This window comes from Callorhinus ursinus, unplaced genomic scaffold, assembly GCF_003265705.2.
Source record: "Callorhinus ursinus isolate GAN/ISIS: 27379988/994484 unplaced genomic scaffold, GSC_fseal_2.0 scaffold4, whole genome shotgun sequence".
NCBI lineage: Eukaryota > Metazoa > Chordata > Mammalia > Carnivora > Otariidae > Callorhinus > Callorhinus ursinus.
Window position 1 is genome coordinate 85,712,821 of NW_027397066.1, and position 20,467 is coordinate 85,733,287.

At 38.3% G+C, this 20,467-nt stretch overlaps 1 protein-coding gene across 1 annotated transcript in view; it reads right to left on the reverse strand.

The window, feature by feature from the left end:
- Positions 1-17,461, reverse strand: part of CXXC4 (CXXC finger protein 4) — a 124,984-nt gene extending 107,523 nt beyond the window's left edge. Inside the window, exon 1 of the mRNA XM_073892070.1 lies at positions 17,362-17,461. The gene's annotated coding sequence lies outside the window, so the exon portion shown is untranslated. The remainder of the gene's footprint in view (positions 1-17,361) is intronic.
- Between the last annotated feature and the right edge of the window lie 3,006 nt (positions 17,462-20,467).

Below are 20,467 nucleotides of genomic sequence, written 5' to 3' on the forward strand. Positions count from 1 at the left end.
TATGATCAGGCTAGTGCATAGATCAGTGCCACACACTAGATTTTGGGCGTATTTTGGTCTGTTAGAAAAAAGTGCCTCCTAAAATTTTAAAGGAAGAAAGACTTATATATGTACAAAATAAAGGTTGATACAATGAAGGGATGGAAGATGACTCTAAAGATGAAAATTATAAAAGATTTCATAAAAGGAATTGATAAGAAGTTGTTTGAGAAAAGAAAGAAGAAGATTTAAAAAAAAAAAAAGAAGAAGAAAAAAGGGAGAGAATTTGATCAGGCAGGAAACTAGAACAAAGCCATACACTAGTGATTTAGGGTATATTTTGATCTGTTAGAAGAAACTGTATCTCAAAATTTTAAAGAGAGAACAACTTATATATATATGCCAAAAATAAGGGTAACTACTATGAAGGGATAAAATATGACTCTAAAAATGAAAAATAAAAAATGTTTTTTAAAAAAGGGATTGATAAGATGTTGGTTGAAAAAGGGAAAAAGAAAAATTAAAAAAAAAACAGTTAAAAAAGTTAACTTTGAAAAAATAATGAATCATGGTAAAAAAAAAAAAGCCATGAATTCTATGTGCAGTATTCCCCTAGCGCTGGAGTTCTCCCGTTCTCCTTGCTAGGTAAACTTGGTCTTGGCTTGCTGGCTGTTTGTGCTGATTTTCTGGGTGAGGGGCCTGTTGCCGTGGTTCCCAAATGTCTTTGCCGGAGGCTGAATTGCCCCGCCCTTGTGAGTCCCGGCTAAGCAAGCTGCTCGGGTTTGCTATCAGGAGCTTTTGTTCCCTGCAAGCTCTGGTACAGCTTTGGAGGACCAGGGTGAAAATGATGGCCTCCCAATCTCCACCCGGAGGAGCTGAGAACTCAGGGCCCCGCTCCTCAGTGCTCCCCCAGAGAAAAGCAGTCACTCCCGTCTCCCTGGTCTCTGGCTGCACTCTGTGCTCACCCGGCCTGTGACCGAGCATTTCTATCTCTGGCACCCGACCCCGTGTGGAGTCTCCAAACCCAGCAGATCCCTGCAGTGCGCTCCTGCACCGCCCCTCCCCGGGGAGGAAAGGGAGTCTCCCTGGCTCTGCCGCTTGTTGGGTCCCTGCTGGAGGAGCAGTGGCCCGACTGGGCCGCGGATCATGGTTTATGGCAACCCCGAGCTGAGAGCCCGCGCCTCGGCTCCGTCTCTGCAGCCGGCTTCCCCGCTCCGATACCTGGGAGCTCTGCTGCACTCAGGCACCCCCGGTTTTTCTGTGACCCCGAGGGTCCTGAGACCACACTGTCCTGCGAGGGTTCCACCCCCCGCTTGGCCACTGGAGCAACATCCCTCAGCGGAGCCGACTTCTAAAAGTTCCGATTTTGTGCTCCGCGGCTCTATCACTTGCCAGAAGCAGCCGACGGAGGCCCCCTCCCCCGCCATCTATCCTCCCGAATATCGCCCCGGATTCACTTTTCCACACGTCCTACCTTCCAGTAAGTGGTCGCTTCTCTGTTCAGAGATTTGTTGCTACTCTCTTCTTCGATCTCCTGTTGAGTTCGTAGGTGTTCAGAATGGTTTGATCCCTATTCAGCTGAATTCCTGAGACCAGACGAAATCCAGGTCTCCTACTCCTCCGCCATCTTGCTCCACCCCCCTGTTGTGTCTGCATTTAAAATAGTTTTAAATTCTATGTATTTATGAACTTTCCAGTTTTCCTCCTGTTACTGATTCTTAGTTTCATACTCTTTTAGTCAGAAAAGATACTTGGTATGATTCCAATATTCTTAAATTTCATAAGGCTTGCTTTGGAACCTAGCATATAATCTTTCCTGGATAATGTTCTAGGTGCAATTGAGAAGAAGATTTATTCTGGTAATATTGGATATAATGTTCTGTATATGTTTCTTAGGTTCATTTGCTCTAAAATATAGTTGAAGTCCAATGTTTTCTTATTGATTTTCTATCTGGATATCATTCCATTGTTGAAAGTGGGGTACGGAAGTACCCTACTATTATTGTATTATTATTTCTCTTTACAAATTGTATTTGTTTAATATATTTAAGCACTCAGTGCGCATATATACTTAACAGTTATTATATCCTGTTGATGAACTGATCAGTTAGCATTGTATAATGACCATCTCTGTCTCGTTAGAGTTTTTGGCTTATTTTGTCTAAAATCAGTATAACTACCCCCACTTTCTTTTTGTTTCCACTTACATCCTTTGCTTTGAATCTGTGTGTCCTTAAAGTTGAAGTGAATCCCCTTTAGGCAGCGTATAGTGTATCTTTTTAAAAATATCCATCCAGCCACTCTATGCCTTTTGATTGGAGAATTTAATACATTTATATTTAGAGAAATTATTGATATTAATAATGATCAGTTGAAATTGATTATTACTAATGTCATCATGTTGTTTTCTGGGAGTTTCATAGTTCCCTTATTTCTTCCTCTCTTGCTGCCTTCCTGTGTAAATTGATGATTTCCCATAGTGGCATGCTTTGAGTCTCCTTTCCTCATTTTTTGTGCATCTACTGTAAGTTCCTGCTTTGTAGTTATCAGGCTTATATAAAACATCTTCCAGATATAAATTCTATTTTATGTTAATAATTAATTACATACAAAAAACTACTCTTTTACCACCCTTTTTACAGTTTTGATGTCATAATTTATCTTTTATATTGTATATTCATTAACAAGTTATTATAACTATTTTACAGTATTATAGTATTCTGATTTTGACTATATACTTACCTTTACTGTATGTTGTATATTTTCATATGTTTTCATGTTGCTAATTAGCATCCTTTTATTTTAGCTTGAAGAATCTTTTCAGCATTTCTTGTAAGGCATTTCTAGTGGTGATGAACTCCCTTAGCTTTAGTTTGTTTGGAAAAGTCTTTATCTGATCTTTATCTCTCCTTCCTTTTTTTTTTTTTTCACATTTTATTTTTAAGTAATCTCTACACCCAACATGGAGGTCAAACTTACAACCCCGAGATCAAGAGTCACAAGCTCTACTGACTGAGCCAACCAGGACCCTATCCCCTTCATTTCTGAAGAACAACTTTGCTGGATAGAGGGCTCTTGGTTGGCAGTTTGTTTTTCCTCTTTAAATACTTTGAATATATCATTCCACTCTATTCTGGCTCATAAAATTTCTGCTGAGAAAAACATGTATAGCCTTATAAGGACTCCCTTGTAAGTTACAAACTTCTTTTATCTTGATACTGTTAAGATTCTTTGTTTTTTATTTTTGACAGTTTTATTATAATGTGTCTTGGAGAGGATTTCTTTAGGTTGATTTTGTTTGGTGACCTATGAGCTTTATGAACTTGGGTATCTAAAAATCTCTCCCCAGATTTGGGTAGTTCTCAGACATTATTTAAATAAGTTATCTTCTTTCTTCTCTCTCTCTTCTGGGACTCCAATAATTCAGATTGTTTCTTTTGGTGGTATCCCATAGGCCATGTAAGATTTCTTTACTCTTTTTCATTTTTGTTGTTGTTGTTCTGCTCTGACTAGATAATGTCAAAGGTCTTGTTTTCTATTCACATTTATTCTGCTAATCCATTCTTTTTGTTGATGCTCTCTCTCACATTTTTCATTTCATTCATTGTATTCTTTAGCTCCAGAATTTCTGTTTGTTTCTTTTTTATGATTTCTGTCTCTTTAAGATTTTCATTTTGTTTGGGTATTGTTTTCCTGATTTTGTTGAATAATCTTTCTGTGTTTTCGTGTAGCTCATTGAATTTACTTAAAACAACTACTGTCAATTATTTATCAGGTAAATTGCAGATCTCCATATCTTTGAGTTTGGTTCCGAGGAGATTATTGTGATTCTTCGGTGGTGACATGTTGCCTTGATTTTTCATTTTCCTTGAAGTCTTGTAATGTCTTTGTATTTGAAGAAGCAATCACCTCCTCCAGTCTTTATTAACTGACTTTGGGAGAAAAATACCTTCTATCAGCCCTACTAGGGATTCTTATGCTCTCTCAGACTTTCCATGGATATGCCTGCTCCATACTTCTTGCTTCCTCTTGGAACAGAATTCTTAAGCATGTACGCCTTCTCTAGATCCTGTGATGTACCCAGGCCACATGCTGACAAGCTTCCCTGTTGCTTTCCCAATGGCAGAGAAAAAACTCAATTTTGTGGTCTCTCCCTGGTCTGCAAATTTGGGCTGATTTTCTATGTGTGCTCACTAGTTATCTGTATAAGCTCATTCTTGTTGCCACTGGGAATCTGCACAGAGAGCCAGCCACAGGGTGGGAGTGCTTGTGGGTGAGGCATGCAGAATGCCGGGGATGCCCATTGTACAGTTGGGGGAATCTGGGCAAGGCATTCCACTTGATGTTCTCTCATGATGCAGTTAGTACGATTTATGTTCCTTTAATGCTCTTCAGGAGTACTATCTGCTGCTCTCCCACCCAAACCTTAGAAGTCTGAATGGGGTAAGAGAGTCTCTTTGGCAGCATCCCACACAGCTGGGGAAGCCTAGAACTCACTCACACACTCTTCCCTATGGGAGAAATCATGGGCTGAGAAGATTTCTCTTGGCACTGAGCACCTTGAGGGAGGGGTCATGTGAGTCAAGTCAAACAATTCCTTATATAGATCTAAGCTTATATTTGGTGTGTCCAACGGTGTGCTGGAACCTCTTTCCTGGAACCTGGACTTTCATAAAGGCTCTCTCATCTGTAGGTGACTGTCTAAAATAGTGTTTTCCAGGGGCTTCCAGATCATGGCCAAGAGGAGCTGGAGCTAGTTCACTGGCCACTTTGGTGTCCCCAGCTAAGACCAATGTCTATCTGCCTATTATCCAATGTAAGGTTGCATGAGACTTCTCCTAGGTGCCTTGTTGTACGATGCTGGATCCCACAGATCCCACAAAGACATATCTGTTCATGGATGGATGCCAAATTATTGTTGTTGAAGAGCATATGATGAAGGACATCTTATTCAGCCATGTAGCTAATATTACTCCCTTAATGTCTTATTTTGAAGTAATTTTCAAATAATTGGGTGTCTTAGTCTGCTTGGGATGCTATAACATAATATCATAGACTGGGTAGCTTAAATAACAGACATTTATTTCTCTCACTTATGGAGGTTCTGAGGCCCAATAGCAAGATGGGCTGGTTGATTCAGTGACTGGTAACAGACCTCTTCTTGGTTTGCAGTATGCTGCCTTCTTGCCTTCTGACATGTTGGAGACAGGGAGAGCTCTGGTCTCTTCCTCTCCTTATAAGGGCACTACTCCCATCATGGTGGTTCCACCCTCATGAGCTTATCTAAACCTAGTTATATCCCAAAGACCCCAGTTCCAAATTCTATCACTTTGCAGATTAGGACTTCAACATATGAATTTTGCAGCCACACAGACATTCAGTCCATACCGCAAGGAAAAAACATCAGCCATCACCACATACTCATAATGCTTTCTAGAAGATAATGTGGGTTTTGTTGTTGTTGTTTCCCAGAGGACATTGTTAGTCTACTTCATTCTAGAGTTCTTCAGCACATGACACTGCAAACTAAGGTCATCTGAATATGGAAAAGGGTTTAGCAGGGTTAGGATAAACAGAAAAGGAGTCAGAAACTAAAATGGGTAGTTTCATTGGCAGGTAGACGGCTGTACTAGCAGATATACTCTTTCCTGCTCATGCTGTTCTATGTTTTTCCTCCTTTGTGAGTATTGATACCTTATATATCAGTTACATAGTGCCACACTAATGCTGTTTAACAAACCACTCCAAAATTCAGTGGCTTAAAAGAACAATAATCTGTTCTCATACATATACGCAGGTCAGCTGGGGATCAACTAATCTAGATTGAACCCAGCTAGGTGGCTCTGCTTCAAGGTATAGGTCTGGTTGGGCTTGGTTCACTCAGTTAATTCTGGCTAACAGGGCAGCAGGGATATTCTTCTGTGGAGATGGCAGATATACAAAGATGGCAAGTACAGAAATAACAACGCCCCTTCTGCTCTAGGCTCAGAATGAGCACACTGCCACTATTCTCCACATGCAAATAGATAAAGCAAGATACATGGCTAATGTCAAAATCAAGGCAAAAGAAAGAGCATTATGCTCCAGATGAGGTCGTAAAAGAATATGGATGTAGAAAAGGATGAAAAACTGGAGACAAAATTTCAATCCACCACAGTCTACACTCTGGCCACAACTACTCCTCTGCAAATCCTCCTCCATGTAAAAACAAAACAACAAAAACAAAAACCAAAGCACCTTCTGCCCAGAACCTGTAAAAATCTTATGCCACCTGTTAGTCACAAAGCCTAGTATCTTGTAATCAACATCAGTCCAGATGAGGTCCTTTTTGATCTGGAAATCTGTGAGTTAAAATGGCCAGTTGTTTTTCCTAAAACACAACGCACACTGCTGGACCAGAGAAAGAATAATTGCAGTAAGCCTTCCCATTTGAAAAAGGGAAGAGTGAAGAATGAGATTTGGTAGACATTGGTCTATAATGATTTTGAGATCCCATTGGGAAAATGTTGCTAGGCACCGTCTTCTAGAGGTAGGTGTGATCTTTGATAAAAATCCCAATTCTGCTTCCAGGGAGTGGTTCCCTAGACCATTATTCTCCTGGTTTGTTGTTCTACCCACTTGGCTATCCTTTCCCCAATTACCTTTTTTGGCCATTTCTAAAAAGAACTTTGTCTCAAATGTTATTTACAGAAGCTGAGCAGCTTTCTCAAACTCTTTCCTGCTTGTAGACAGTTGGAATCCAGAGGTCTTACATTTCCAGCAGGCCCAGTCCCCCTCAGTCCTGGATTTCAGTACTTTTGCCAAATTTCTCAAAAATATTGTGGGTCCTCTGGGGTTTTTTTTCAGTATATTTCATGGGCCCAAAAAAGCAGTCACAATTTTCTCTAATGTGCACTTCTCTTTCTATTCTTAATCTTGGAGACATTAAGCTTCTGTGGAACTATGCCTGTAAACTTTCATAACATGACTATTTTCCCCAAAATACTTTATGTTTTTTTTTTTTTTGGTAAAAAAAATTGCTCCTGAGGATCAAAAACCAAAGTATTCTATCAAAAGTAAAATATTAACCTTCTAAAATAAATGATCTGATTCTTTTGTATAATTCAAAATGTGTATGTTAAAAATTAAGTTCACCAGATTCATATAAAATTGTTATTAATGTTAGTGTTTTATATGTCATAAATAAACAGTTGAAAAAATCAGGCTCTTTTATCTGGAAAGCCTTTCTTTAGATGGTCTTTTTTATAGCTGGAAGAGCTCTTTTAAGCAGCTCCTTAATTCTCTCAGATATCTTAACAAATGGTGTGAAAGCCAAACTCTGTTTCATTCTATGACTCAAGACTGTATACTAATATTGATCTAATTTTCTCTCCCATCCTATATCTTAATCTGAGAATCTTTGGCTGGAGAAGCTGAAGATGAGGAATAGTTTAATTTTCAAAGCCAGTAATCTCTGGATTTATAACATTCTGCTTACAAACTGGTAAATTCTTTTCTGATCTCCTCTCTTTCTTGTAGAAATAGATTACAGTTGACTTTTGAACAACACAGGTTCGAACAGCATGGGTCCACTCATAATGTGGATTTTTAAGAAATCAATACAATACTGTAAATGTATTTTCTTTCCTTATGATTTCCTTAATAATATTTTTTTCTAGCTTACCTTATATTAAGAATATAGCATATAATATATATAACATACAAAATATGTGTCAGTTGAGGGTTTATGTTATTGGTAAGGCTTCTGGTCAAAAGTAGGTTATTAGTAGTTAAATTCTGAGGGAATCAAAAGTTATACATGGATTTTCAACTGTGCAGGGGTTCAGCACACCTACCCCCTGCATTGTTCGAGGACCATCTGTATATGCAGCTAAAAGAGACCAGCTCACACTTTTTATATTTTGCTTAGAAACTATCTTGCCCAAGTCGACAAATTGGTGAGGTACAATTTTTATTTTCCAAGTCATAGCAGGTTAAAGTTTAACTAAATATCTTGCTTCTTCACTATATGCCATTGTTTTCCAGATATAAATCCCCAAATATATTTCAATTTCTTTACCATTTTCCCAACCTTCACCCACTGCTCAGTCCCAAATTCAATGGCACATACTTAGTTTTAGTTATAGCTGCACCCCATTTCCAGTACCAAGTTTGTATCAGTTAGTTATTGCTACAATGAGGCTTCTAAACAAACAATTCCAATGCTCAGAGACTAAAACAAAGGAATCATTTAAATTCAGAGATGTGAGTTTGATGATCTAGGTTGGGCTTGGCTGGGTGGCTCTTACATTAAGCTGCAAGTCCAGCTAAACCTGGTTGCTTATTCAGGTCTATTCCACATATGATCATTCCAAGACCCTGGCTGAAAGAATAATAGCTACCTGGGGAAGCTTTTCTTACGATGGTGGCAACAGTGCAAACAGAAGAGTGAAACACTTGAGGCCCTTAAGGTCTACTCTTGGAATTGGCACTTTGTCACCTCTTTCCCCATATGCCATTGACCAAACATGTCCTATAGCTAAGCCTAAAGCTCAGTAGCAAAGAATTATATACCACTCTTGATGAGACCATGCCAAAACATCCATGCAGGGAAGGACTGGGTTTCAAGATACCACATTTTGAGTGTCACAAATAGCTCTGACTGCCGACAGATAATTTCAGGAATTATAAGTGGTTCCAGCAGAAAGAGCATTTGCTTCTTTATTGCTAAATCCTTACTACTAGAATTATAATCAGCTGCTACACCATTATTTTATAGCTTCTAGTTTAACACTGGTGAATAAGTATACATTATTGTCAATGCACTCTGAAAAATACCTTTCATTTCCTACTCATTTTCATGGTGGAAACTCTAATTTGGATGAACAGGATACTATGGGCTCATGATGAAAGATCATTTCCTATCTTCTCATTGTCACAATATTGGAACTGACACTAGATCCTCAAAATGTTCATCTTATCTGCAGTCACTTAGATGGAAGACCTAATAAGTCCTAGGTCACCCCCATAAATGCTCCCATATTTTGAGAGGATGGAGAACTCTATATTCCTATTGCTCTTGAAACTGAAACCAGCCTCGATCTGAGAGCCCCATTTACACCATTCATTGGATTGGAATCTTGACGATCTTTGCCAAATGGCCTGTGGAACAAATTTTCTCATCTTCCCCTTTAGTATTTGATAATTTTTGCTCTGTCATCCTGCACCAACATCCAGCAACTCACAAAGAAATAATAGAAGGCATTCAACATATGGGGTATCATCTAACAATGTATTTTTGTGGACTTATTCAGGTACAGTGATCTACACATCTATATTTTGGTCAACATGTTTATATTACCATAAGACAGTTGCAAAGGGGCTACTCAACTTGAAAATGGTGCAAGTCTTTCCTGGTCCAACTCTGTCACCATGGGTTTTGTTACTTAATCCAAATTATCTAATTATTTGGGCTTAGAAGATACTTTAAATGATAAAAGGAAAATAATTAGAATAAATTTAACAAAAGATGTATAAATCCTCTGTACTGAAAAGCACAAAAATCTGCCAAGAGAAAGTGAAGAAGATGGAAATGAATGGAGAAATGTAAAAGATTTAGAGACTGAAAGACTCAATATTTTTAAGATATCACTTCTTCCCAGATGGATTGATAATATTTGCTCTCTCTGCAATTTGGTATGTCTTCTTACTTTGTAAATAACATTTCTGATTTTCTCTAAACTGATGTGTTGGTAGTTTTTCAAATGAGCCACCAACGATGCTCTAGTAACAAAGATAATAGCAAATTCAGCTGTCTCTGAAAGTTTTTTTTCTCATTTCTATCCCTACAGGGGGTAGTAATAGTAACCTACCTCATGGAATTTCTGTGAATTAAATTAAATGAAATAATGCAAGCTACTTAGCATAGTCCATGGTACATAATGAGAATTTAATAAATCTGTATTATCTAATGGGAAAGAGAGTAATAGATGTAAATGGGAGATGGACACAAACAATGCTTTGGTGCCTCATAAAATTGGCTGTGAAATTATTAAACAATATCAGTTTCAGGGCCTCAGACATAGAAAATTTATTTATACAAATACAAAAAAAAAAAAAAAAGACTACTTTGGAGAAAAGTGAGCCACTTACCTAAAGCATAAAGTTAGGATTCAATCCAACAAGAAGAACTACTGTGACTGATAAGGAATGAGGGATATATTTTAGAACTTATTGAACTGTGACAACTGGTAATAACATCTTTGAAAAAGTATTGTCTCTGTGTCTGGTAGGACTGGCTGAAGCATAGGATGTAAGCAGGGTAAACATATAAGATAAAAAGCTGGGCATGAAGTGGGTGGAAAGCAAAGGCAAATTGGAATCTGAAAGAATAAAGAGGAACCAATAAGACAAACTGTAAACTGCCCATAGCTATCTCTCATTGCATCTAAACCAACAATGATCTATGCTTATCTATATTCTGGCCAATATATCTATATTACCATAACAGGGTTGCAAAGGGGCTACCTAACTTGAAAATTTTGCCATGTGGTACCTTGTATATAAAGTTTGCACACTTGACTTCAAAGTTGTGTATGTTCCTGGCCTGGGTCTCAGAGAAGCTGAAGGAGAACATCCAGCAAAAGTCAAAGGACCTGCAGACCCTGCTGCTGGAAATCAGCAAAGTAAATCTGTAAATCAAAGACAATGTATGTAAATTGCAGCCATTTGGGGTTTTGTGCTGACCTTCCAAGCATACTAGCTGATGTTTCACTTCCATCTTTCAAATCTTGCATAAATTTTCTTGTAGCCAATCCTAACTTGAAACCACACAGGGAAGAGAATTCTGGGAAATATATTTCAACTTAGCTAAATTGTCATTTACAAAACCATCACAAATGGATAGAGAATTATAGACTTCAATTATTTTTCAATAAGACCATTTTTCAACCCCTGTGGTAAATTATCATGTCTCGTTTTAATCATTGAAAATTAAATCTTGTGACAAAGATTTAAGAATAAATGCTTTGCATGAGTTTGAGATATTAAGAACTATCATATATTGACAAATATAAAAGAGAAGTTAACTTTCATTTTATTATGTATCAGGTATATTTCTCAATACATTTCACATTATAATCCTCACAACTGCATTGTAGATTTTTCTCAATTTACTATAATTTTCATTTAAAAACTAGGCTCAGAGGTGAAATAAGTTCCAAAGAACCCAGAATTCAGGCTGAAACTTGAATCTGAACATGGAACTTTAATATCAAGATCATGCATTTTCTACTGGATTACAGTGAGAAAGAAGAGGATACTGTGGTTAAAAACGTTAAGGAAAAAAGATATCAAGAATTGTCTACAAGCTTGAACAAGTTAGTGATAGGCATGTGGAAGCAATGATAATTAGATGGCTTTAAAATAACTCATTTTAAAAAGGCATTCCACCCAAAGAGAAAGTTGAAATGTAGGGTGATCTTCACATATATGAAAGAGCCTTACTTGTAGGATTGCATGGTTGTCAAAAAGGTGATGACTGTGATTAACAGGAGATACCAACTCATACATGCAAAGGATAGAAGTTCTCTTGATGCCGGTAAAAGATATGTAATTTATTACAAGCAGACAGCTATACAAGCCAGATAAAACACTGCCACACTCAGAGAGACAAGCCAAGCCCTCTAACTCAAGTCCACGAAACAGCCTTTCTACTTGCATACTAACTAATCTGAGTAAGGATTCTGTCACATCCTTCAAACAGACTTGATTTGTCATTCTTGAAGGTTTTGTAACCTCTGGCTATTTCTAGGTGTTATTCAAACTCTGGCTATGTGCTTGACTCCTCACCAGGTTCAAGAAGTTTGTAAAAACCTCAGCACATGTCTGAGTTAAATTTTTCCAGGCATAGCATATTCCTAGCTTGCCCAGGTTTCAAACTTGCCCATGATCCATTCTGCTAGAAGAGTTTCCATATCCAAAAATGAGTGGGTAGAAAAGAGGAAATGATCTTAAACTCTGAAACTAGAGGTCTAATTTAGATATAAAAAGACATTTTATGATAGTGAGACTTTTAAGAGACAGGAATGAGGATTACAGAATCTATGACATAAGTCTTTTTAGATAGAACAGGCCCTTTTCTCTCTAGTCTGCTTTAACTTCTCCAAATCCCTTCCAAAATTTTATTCATTTACTTATTTAATCATTCATTTAAAAGAAAGTTATTGAATGCTCACCATATATCAGGTACTGTGTTGATGTCAAAAAGCAGAAGACTTGACTAACTATGTTTCAGGAAGAGAATATAAAAACCTTTCCAGGTATACACCAAATAAAATTATCAGACTTCTACACATGACATTTGTTCCATCAGAACACATCTGTAATTTGATACTTCTGCTTCTTTTGTAACATATCTTTTCTCTATAAGAAATTTTCATACATTTATGTGTAATTTCTTTGTTGCCTGCAAAGGTGGAGTCCATGTGGATTAAGACTGGGCTACCACAATATTAAGTGTATCAGCAAATTATTCATAGAGAAAGGAGTTTCAACATTACTGGGACAATTTAGAAATTTTTCTTCGTAAATGCCTCAGACATTTTGATTAGCAATCTGCTACTATTAATTTTTAAATTTTCTGTTCAAGCAAAACGTAGCAGTCAGGTTTCTCACTACTCACTCTAGTAGTATGGAAATTTCCTGCTTTGAAATTTTCCCCATGAAATTTATAAATATTTGCACACGGTTTATAACAATTACATCAAGAACAAAGAGCAATCTTTCAACAGTTTAAGACAAATGCTCTTAATCATTTTAACTATTTTTTAGTAATTTTTTCCACATGCCTAAATATACATTGAAAAATTTCTTGAGTTTGCAGTTTTAAATATTAACTATTGACTTCTTACTTTGGAAGATGAAAATCTATCTCCTTTATATCACCTACAACTTTTCTCTCCACATGCACTTGTGTGTGCACATACATCTCTCCTTATATCAACTTCCCAATAGCCATATAACAATTTTTGGTCGAAGTAATCTTCAATTTTAACATTAAAGCTATGTAAATAGCATCATAGTTCAGCTGTATAATATCATAATGATCCCATGTACATTCTTTTATTTCTACTTTCCCCCCTTGTCTTCTTTCTTACTTACTTTTCTTTCCCTGCATACTGCTCTCTTGTTAAAGATTCCAGTTAAAGATTCCATTTTCCCACACGCCAGATCTGCCTCCTACTTCATTTATACCCTTCTGTTGGTAAACACAGATTCTTGTAACTTCCTAAGAGCAAATGGGAGGCAAATTTCTTGAGATTTTGCTTATCTGATGCTGTCTTTATTATTACACTTATATTTGATTGAAAATTCAACTGAATATGAGAATTCTATATATTCCCTTTTAAAATGATTTCCCTGGGATGCCCGCATGGCTTAGTTTGTTAGGCATCTGACTTCAGCCCAGGTCATGATCTCAGGGTCCTGGGATGGAGACCAACATTGGACTCCACACTCAGCGGGGAGTCTGCTTGAGATTCTCTCTCCCCCACTGCCTCCCCCTGCTCATGCCTTTTCTTTCTCTCTTAATAAAAATTTTAAAATAAAATAAAACAAAACAAAATAAAATAAAATGATTTCCCTCAGGGTTTTGAAGGCATTTCTACTTTTTCCCCCTAGTTTCCAGAGTTAGTTTTAAGAAGTCTGATACTACTGTGATTCCCAAACCTTTTATGAAATCTGTTTTTTGTTTTTTCTCATAAAGTTCTACTTCTATTATTTATTTATTTATTTGAGAGAAAGAGAGAGAGCACATGAGTGTGGGAGAGGCAGAGGGGTAGAGAGGTAGAGAGAGAGAGAGAGAGAGAGAGAGAGAGAGAGAATCCCAGGCAGACTTCACACCCAGCATGGAGCCAGATATGGGGCTATATCTCACCACCCTGAGATCATGACCTGAGCCAAAGTCAAGAGTTTGAAGCTTCACCGACTGAGCCACCCAGGTGTCCCTCTCAGAAAGTTTTTAGAATCATCTTTTTGGGCCAGTTATGTGCCAAGATCTTCTTAACAGTCCCTTTCAATCTGAAAATTATCTCCCTAAGTTCTGGAAAATATTTTAATATAATGTATTTGATAATTTTCTATCCTTATTTTTTTTTCCCTGCTGTCTCCTTTTCAACCCCTATTTTTTGAATGTTCATCTCCTACAGTGAACTCCTAATTTTATTCTGTATCTTTTCCCATTTGGGGAGAGATTTGCTAAACTCCGTAATTTAATACTTTAGATGCTTTGTCCCTGTGGTTATTTCCAAGAGTACTCTTATGTTCTTCTCCCATTTAAAATAGCCTCCTCTTCTTATTTCAAGTTCACAGCATCTTCACCATTTATTTGAACACATCAATTACAAAATTTAAAAAAAATTCTCCTCTGAACTGTTTCATGATTCTTCAAACCTTTTTTGTCATTGGTTTACTTGTGCTCTGTCTTCCACCTTATGAGACTTTTTTTTGCCTTCATGTTTCTGGGGTGCTTGGCTTTCTGTTGATATTTCAGTTAGGGTGCTAAGAAGTTGGATGCTCTTCTTTCACAGCCTGGGCTTATTTACTGGTTCTCTGCAATGTAAGGTGCCTGGACCATTATGCTCAATACTTCTAGAATATCTTCTATCAAAAGGAATGCTTTACTTTCTTGTCTGGGGGATGTGGTCTAGCTACCCCTGTTCTCAGATTCAAGTAGGGAAGGAGTCTCATTCAGAATGTAGATTTTCATTTAATCTCACTGTTTTCAGCATAAGACTCTCCACCTTCTTTGGTACAGTCTCATCAGAGATTAAACCTTTGGTGTGCAACCACTCTGGAGGTTGTTATGTGACCTGGCTTCTAGGGATGGAAATGTAAAGCATACTATATAACCCTTGTAGCAGAACCATGCCTGTCCACATAAGTGCAAGGTATTTTTAAGCAGAATTGCAATTGACTCAATCTCCCAACTTGGGAAATAATGTCCTTGAACAGCTCAGCATGGGCAATTGCAAGTTCTAATAGAACAACATATAAGGAAGTTGCTAAATTAATATAAAATAATATCAGTAAATTTTAGAATTATATAGTGCAATGCACATCAAATCACAAAAATACCAAGTTTTTTACAAATTACCCTAAATCCCTCATGATGCCTTCCAATTCTATTTCTATGATCTCTGTAGTCCTACATCATCCTGCAATCCTACTCGGTTCCTGTAATCTCACTGGTTTTAGAGCTTCACACTTCATTCTTTCCTGCTAAGTCCTTTGGTGACCCTCCCAGATATTGCTTTTCCTTAATTCCCAGGTGATTCCAGCTCTCCCTTTCTCTCATAACTTCCATCTTAATGAGGACATGTTTCTTCATTCTCTGTCAGTATCATATTTATTAATATGTTTAAAAAAGAAAAATCTAAGAATACTCCTAGAAACAGAGGACAGAAATCCCTCTCAATTTCAAGACAGGACAGCGTTTAACCCAGATTCACTGCAGCTTCCCTTTCTGGTGAGGTTAGGTATGTTTTATGATAATTTAAAATTCCCTTTCTTCGGAAGTCTTCAAGCAGAGAGGTGGGCCAAGCATTAACCTATCTCTCCTCCTGAAATCTCTACCCTAGAGTTTGGTTGCTGATCCAATTAATGGTCCAGAGTGCATAAGATAGGTAACTGCCAACCTGCATCATGGCTTCTGGTATTCTTTCAGGCCATTTGAAGTGCCCACTTAAGAAAGACTGTGAGTTCAAATCCTGCATAGAGAAAAACTTATAAACTTACTAAAGAGTACGGATTGGGAAAGCAATCCCCCCTGCCTTTGGCAGTTAAAAGCATTCCGACCAAATGCTTCTTAGTAGCTCCCAGTTGCTATGAAGGTGTAAAGGAAGATAGCTGATCTCTAAAGTAACAAGGGACCAAGTCAAATAAAGCCTATAGGCTAAAGTCAACACTTTTACATTAAAGTGACACGGTATCTTGCACTGGCTCTGAAGTACAGCTGTCCCATAATCTCTATGACCAACAGCCTTAACCAAACAGGTTGTATTTAGAGCATCATAGTTCAAAACTTCCAGCCAAACTCTCAATTTGTTCTCCTGATAAAGCTTTGTTTGGAATTATATGAGTAAATGCTTAAAATACAGTAGAAATTGAGACAGAAAAGACAAGGAGTCTTTGAGAAAGAGACTTCTGTTTGTACCTGGGCTGGTGGGTGAAGGCCAGGATTTGGGGGTCATGCTTTTCCCTGATGTGTCTTTTAATTTAATTTAATTTAATTTAATTTAATTTTATTTTATTTTATTTTATTTTATTTTATGAGGGAGAGAGCATGCTTGCAGGAGGAGAAGAGAGAGGGGGAGAAGGAGGGAGAGAGAGAATGAGAGAATGAGAGAGAGAAAGAGAATATCACAGGCTCCACACTCAGCGTGGAGCCTAACGTGGGGCTTGATCTCACAACCCTGAGATCATGTCCTGAGCCGAAATCAAGAGTCAGATGCTTAACCAGCTGAGCCACCCAGGTGCCCTCCCCCATGTGTCTTTAAATAGAACTAAGGCCCTGATCCTGAATATTTCAGATGTTAGGGTCTGTGGTGGCTTCCTCTCAGCAATGTGTTTCTGACTATGCAGGGTACAAATACAAATAATGTATATTCTGCATACGTATGTCTTTCCTTCTTTCTCTCTTGCCTCCTCATTCATTCTTTCCATCTTTTCACTCTACCCCCCACTCAATGCCACATCTGCCATGGAAGAAACACAACTACCTAGTGAGAAAAGTGCAGGATTTAAAATCAGAAGACTTATGAGCCCTCAATTTTTATCACTTGACAACTATGAAAATCAGAAGAATCACTGAACTTCTATGAGCCTAATTCCCACTTTGTAAAATGGGAATAATCACCATACCATTTTAAGATCAGGGTTGAGGATGCATGAAAGCATCATGCACTATAAAGTGTTATTAATATTCTTTAGAGTTTGAAGGAAACAAGAATTTATAGGCATATGAATGGCAAAGGTACTAACCTGACCTCACTAAGGAACAGAGATGTCTACATTTAAGCTCATTTTTTTAAAATACAAACTTTTGGTTGGATTCTCTTCTAATTTTGATAGAATGTGGAAAATGTCAGGCCCAGTGATATTTAATACTAACCAAATTTGGTAATGTTACAATAGCAAACAGTATGAAGATGCATTTTAACTACCGTTTCTTTCCTTTAATTTATCAAAAAGAACATGAATTATAACAGCCAATGTTTCTTGAGTGCTTACTATATTCTAAGCGACTTGTGTGTATCATCTCATTAAACCATTATAATAGCCCTAACAGGTACTGTTTCCACTTTACTGATGAAGAAACTGAAGCACAAAAAAGCAATTACTCACCTTGTGGAGAAGCAACAGTGTCAGGGTTGGAACACAGACAGCAGCCCCCAGAGTCTGCATTCATAACAAGTAGACTATACGACCTCCCCATTTGGGCACTCCATACTGAGCGCATAGTTAATCAGTGAAAGTTGGAACGAAAAGATGCTAGACATGATTTAGTCTATCCTCCCCTCCCCCAGGTGGAGAAAAGGAGGCCGTCTCTTAGAACATTGCTAAAAGATTGTCATCCAGCCTCTGTCAAGCTGACATGTTCAAAATTCAGCTGGTCAGCCTGAGCCAGCTCCGGGTGGTATCAAAGCAAGGTGAAGGAGGTTTCCTGGCAACTAGGAAAGCAACCTTGGCCCAACAAGCCCCGGTCCTCAATTTTTCTTTCCCTCAATTCCTCGCTCATGTCTCTCCTTCCTTTCCCAGACGTCTTCCTCTTGCCTTCCACGAGATAAATAAAAGAATTAGAGTTTGGTTTCTGAGGCCAGAAGTAAGTTACCTTTAGAACTTGACATCCTCTTGTTTGTTAGAATCCGCCCCCCACCTCTATTTCTTAGATAGATGTAGGTCGCATGCTTTTAAAAAGTAAATGAAAATCGCATTCCTTCCTGTTTAATTCTCATTTTGGAAAACGTGAGCATACCCTTTAAGAAAAGCTGTTCTGTGAAACTCGGGTCAAGGGTCCCGATTCCAAGTTCTAACTTCAGCTGGAAGCCTGGGACCCCACTTCCCCGGGCTCCCCTGAAGCAGCTGCAGGGGAGTAACAATGGAGTCAAGCACCAAGGACAAAAGAGGCACCTTCTTCCTGATGCTGTTTCTCTCACAGGTAAAATGAGAAATCAAATCCTCTCCTCTTCCCTGCAGCACTGTCCTCTCTGAACATGACATTAACTTCCATAAACGAGCCTGGTGGTAAAGGGGTGATTAGCTAGATAGGCCCTAACAGCTGGGCTCCAGGAGATGGAAGCGAGGTGGAGGAGGGGCATTATCAGGCTCCGGGTCTCCTAGTTCTATCAACAGCGGCAGCGGCAGCAGATGAAAAGCTTCTAGAGGTGGGGGCAGGGGAGAGCCCAGATTGTAAACATCTCTTGCCTGTTGCCTAGAAGCAGTGGCAGCAAACAATCCAAAGACTGCTCCTAGGTTTTCAAAATTTCCTTTATACGCAGGGCTCTGTTTCTTTTTAAAATATGCGGCCATTTTATAAGGTCATCAGCACACATGCGACGTGTGCGTGTGTCCTAATAATTTCCTAGTCACCATGTGTAATGGCTTACCTAAAGTGCTCAATTATTGTTTAACAAAACCTTGTTAATGTTAGTACATTAATCCTGGGGCTTTTATAAGCCTTTTAATGACTACTTTATATTTAGGCACTCATATTTGTGAGAATCAACAGAAATGAAAAATACATGGCTTTGTTTATTGGGAAATTTGATAATTCCTGAATGATAGTTTTCTGAAACAAGCCATGATGAAGGACAGGAGTCATGTATTAGAAATTGGTTTAAAATGTGATAACGGAAACATTATAGGCTGTCTCTGCAGAAACGAACTATGAAATACCACACACACATACTGCAAGAAAAGGGCAGGGTAGTAATAGTGGGAGATTTTAATTACCTACGCATAGAACAGGATTACATCAAGTGGAGGAAGTAGGGCTGGATCTGGTGCAAAGCTGCTTTCTCATTTAATGTGTACGTCAATCCGAAAAGGGAGAAAAGTGGGCTACGTTTAGGATTAAATAATGCCTGGGACTCAAAGAAAAGATAGAATATGGAAAACAGTGATTAAATCTCATTAAGCCTATGATTTAATCCCAAATAGAAGCTAGAGGTGTTTAGAGACCACACAGAAATTTAGGAAGACAGAAAATAAAATACAGCATATAATCATTAATTCAAAAAGAGACAAGCCACTGAATTAAGGTCAGGGTAAATTGCAAGGAAGTGGTTTTTAAAAACACAGCATCACCCAGAATGCCAGTCCCACTAATAAGTGGTAAATTTGTTGAGCATTTTACAAGATCAAAGTGGAAAAGTAATGTCTCTAGAATGATGCAGCAAAGAAAAGGCTCCCCCTCCCTTTTTCAAGATCCAAAATTTTTAAAGGAATAGAAAATCAAATCCTCTATACTTTGGAAGGGAACTCTAAAAGGACCCAGGAAAGAAAAAGAGGCAAAGAAATTATCAAATCAGAGGACAAACCTCTTTTATGACATTAAAAGCACACAACCCAGCAAGGCATCCATAGGGCCATTAACGGGATGAGTGGGAAATCAGTGACAGATGAGGCTGCCGCCGTTGCTGAGAGCCTGAATGAATTCTCTGCCTGCGTATTTACGAAAGAAGCTGAAGGTCACGTCCCGGAAACCGGGATACATTTTCTTGAGGGGAAAAGTGAAATGTTAAAAGGATTTTATGATCACACAAGAGCAGATAGTTGGGCAATTATAACTATTAAAAGTTGACAGGGCACAAGACCCAGATTAAGTATGTCACAGAAATCTGAAAGAAGTGCAAAGGAAACAGGAAATGCCTTCAGCAGCGTTTCTTGAGAGTATGCTCAGGAGAGTGAAGAATCAATCCAGCTGGGGACTCTTCTGGGACTAGGTGTTTAAAAGAAATCCTCGGCATCTTTAGCTACCTAGCACCAACAACTGAGTCGAGGGTGCAAAGCGGATAGTGTTGATCCCTGTCTTGTAATCTACGGAAATACATAATCGAGTGAAGAGTTAACATTTGCTTGATAAATCACAAATGATAGGCATTTTCACCTAAATAGGGCATTTATGCACCATCCCACAAGGCAAAAAAAAAAAAAAAAAAAAGGATATAAGCACTGGTTCTAAATTTCTGAAGTTCCTTAGGATAGTGAGTTTCATCTGTAATCTAGCTGCATTAAATGAGGTAGTATAAAAGTAAAGGAGAGTAAATCCGAACTACCCTTAGACCCAGGGGCACCTGTGTATTGTGATATGGAAAGGAAGGATGGTGGGAGCGACCACCATTGCTACTTTCCTCATCACCTTCATCATCAACCTGACTGTTAAACGCATACTTGCCTACCAGATACTCCAGCAAGGGAGCAGGCTGGTGGGGGTGTCTTTCTCTCACTC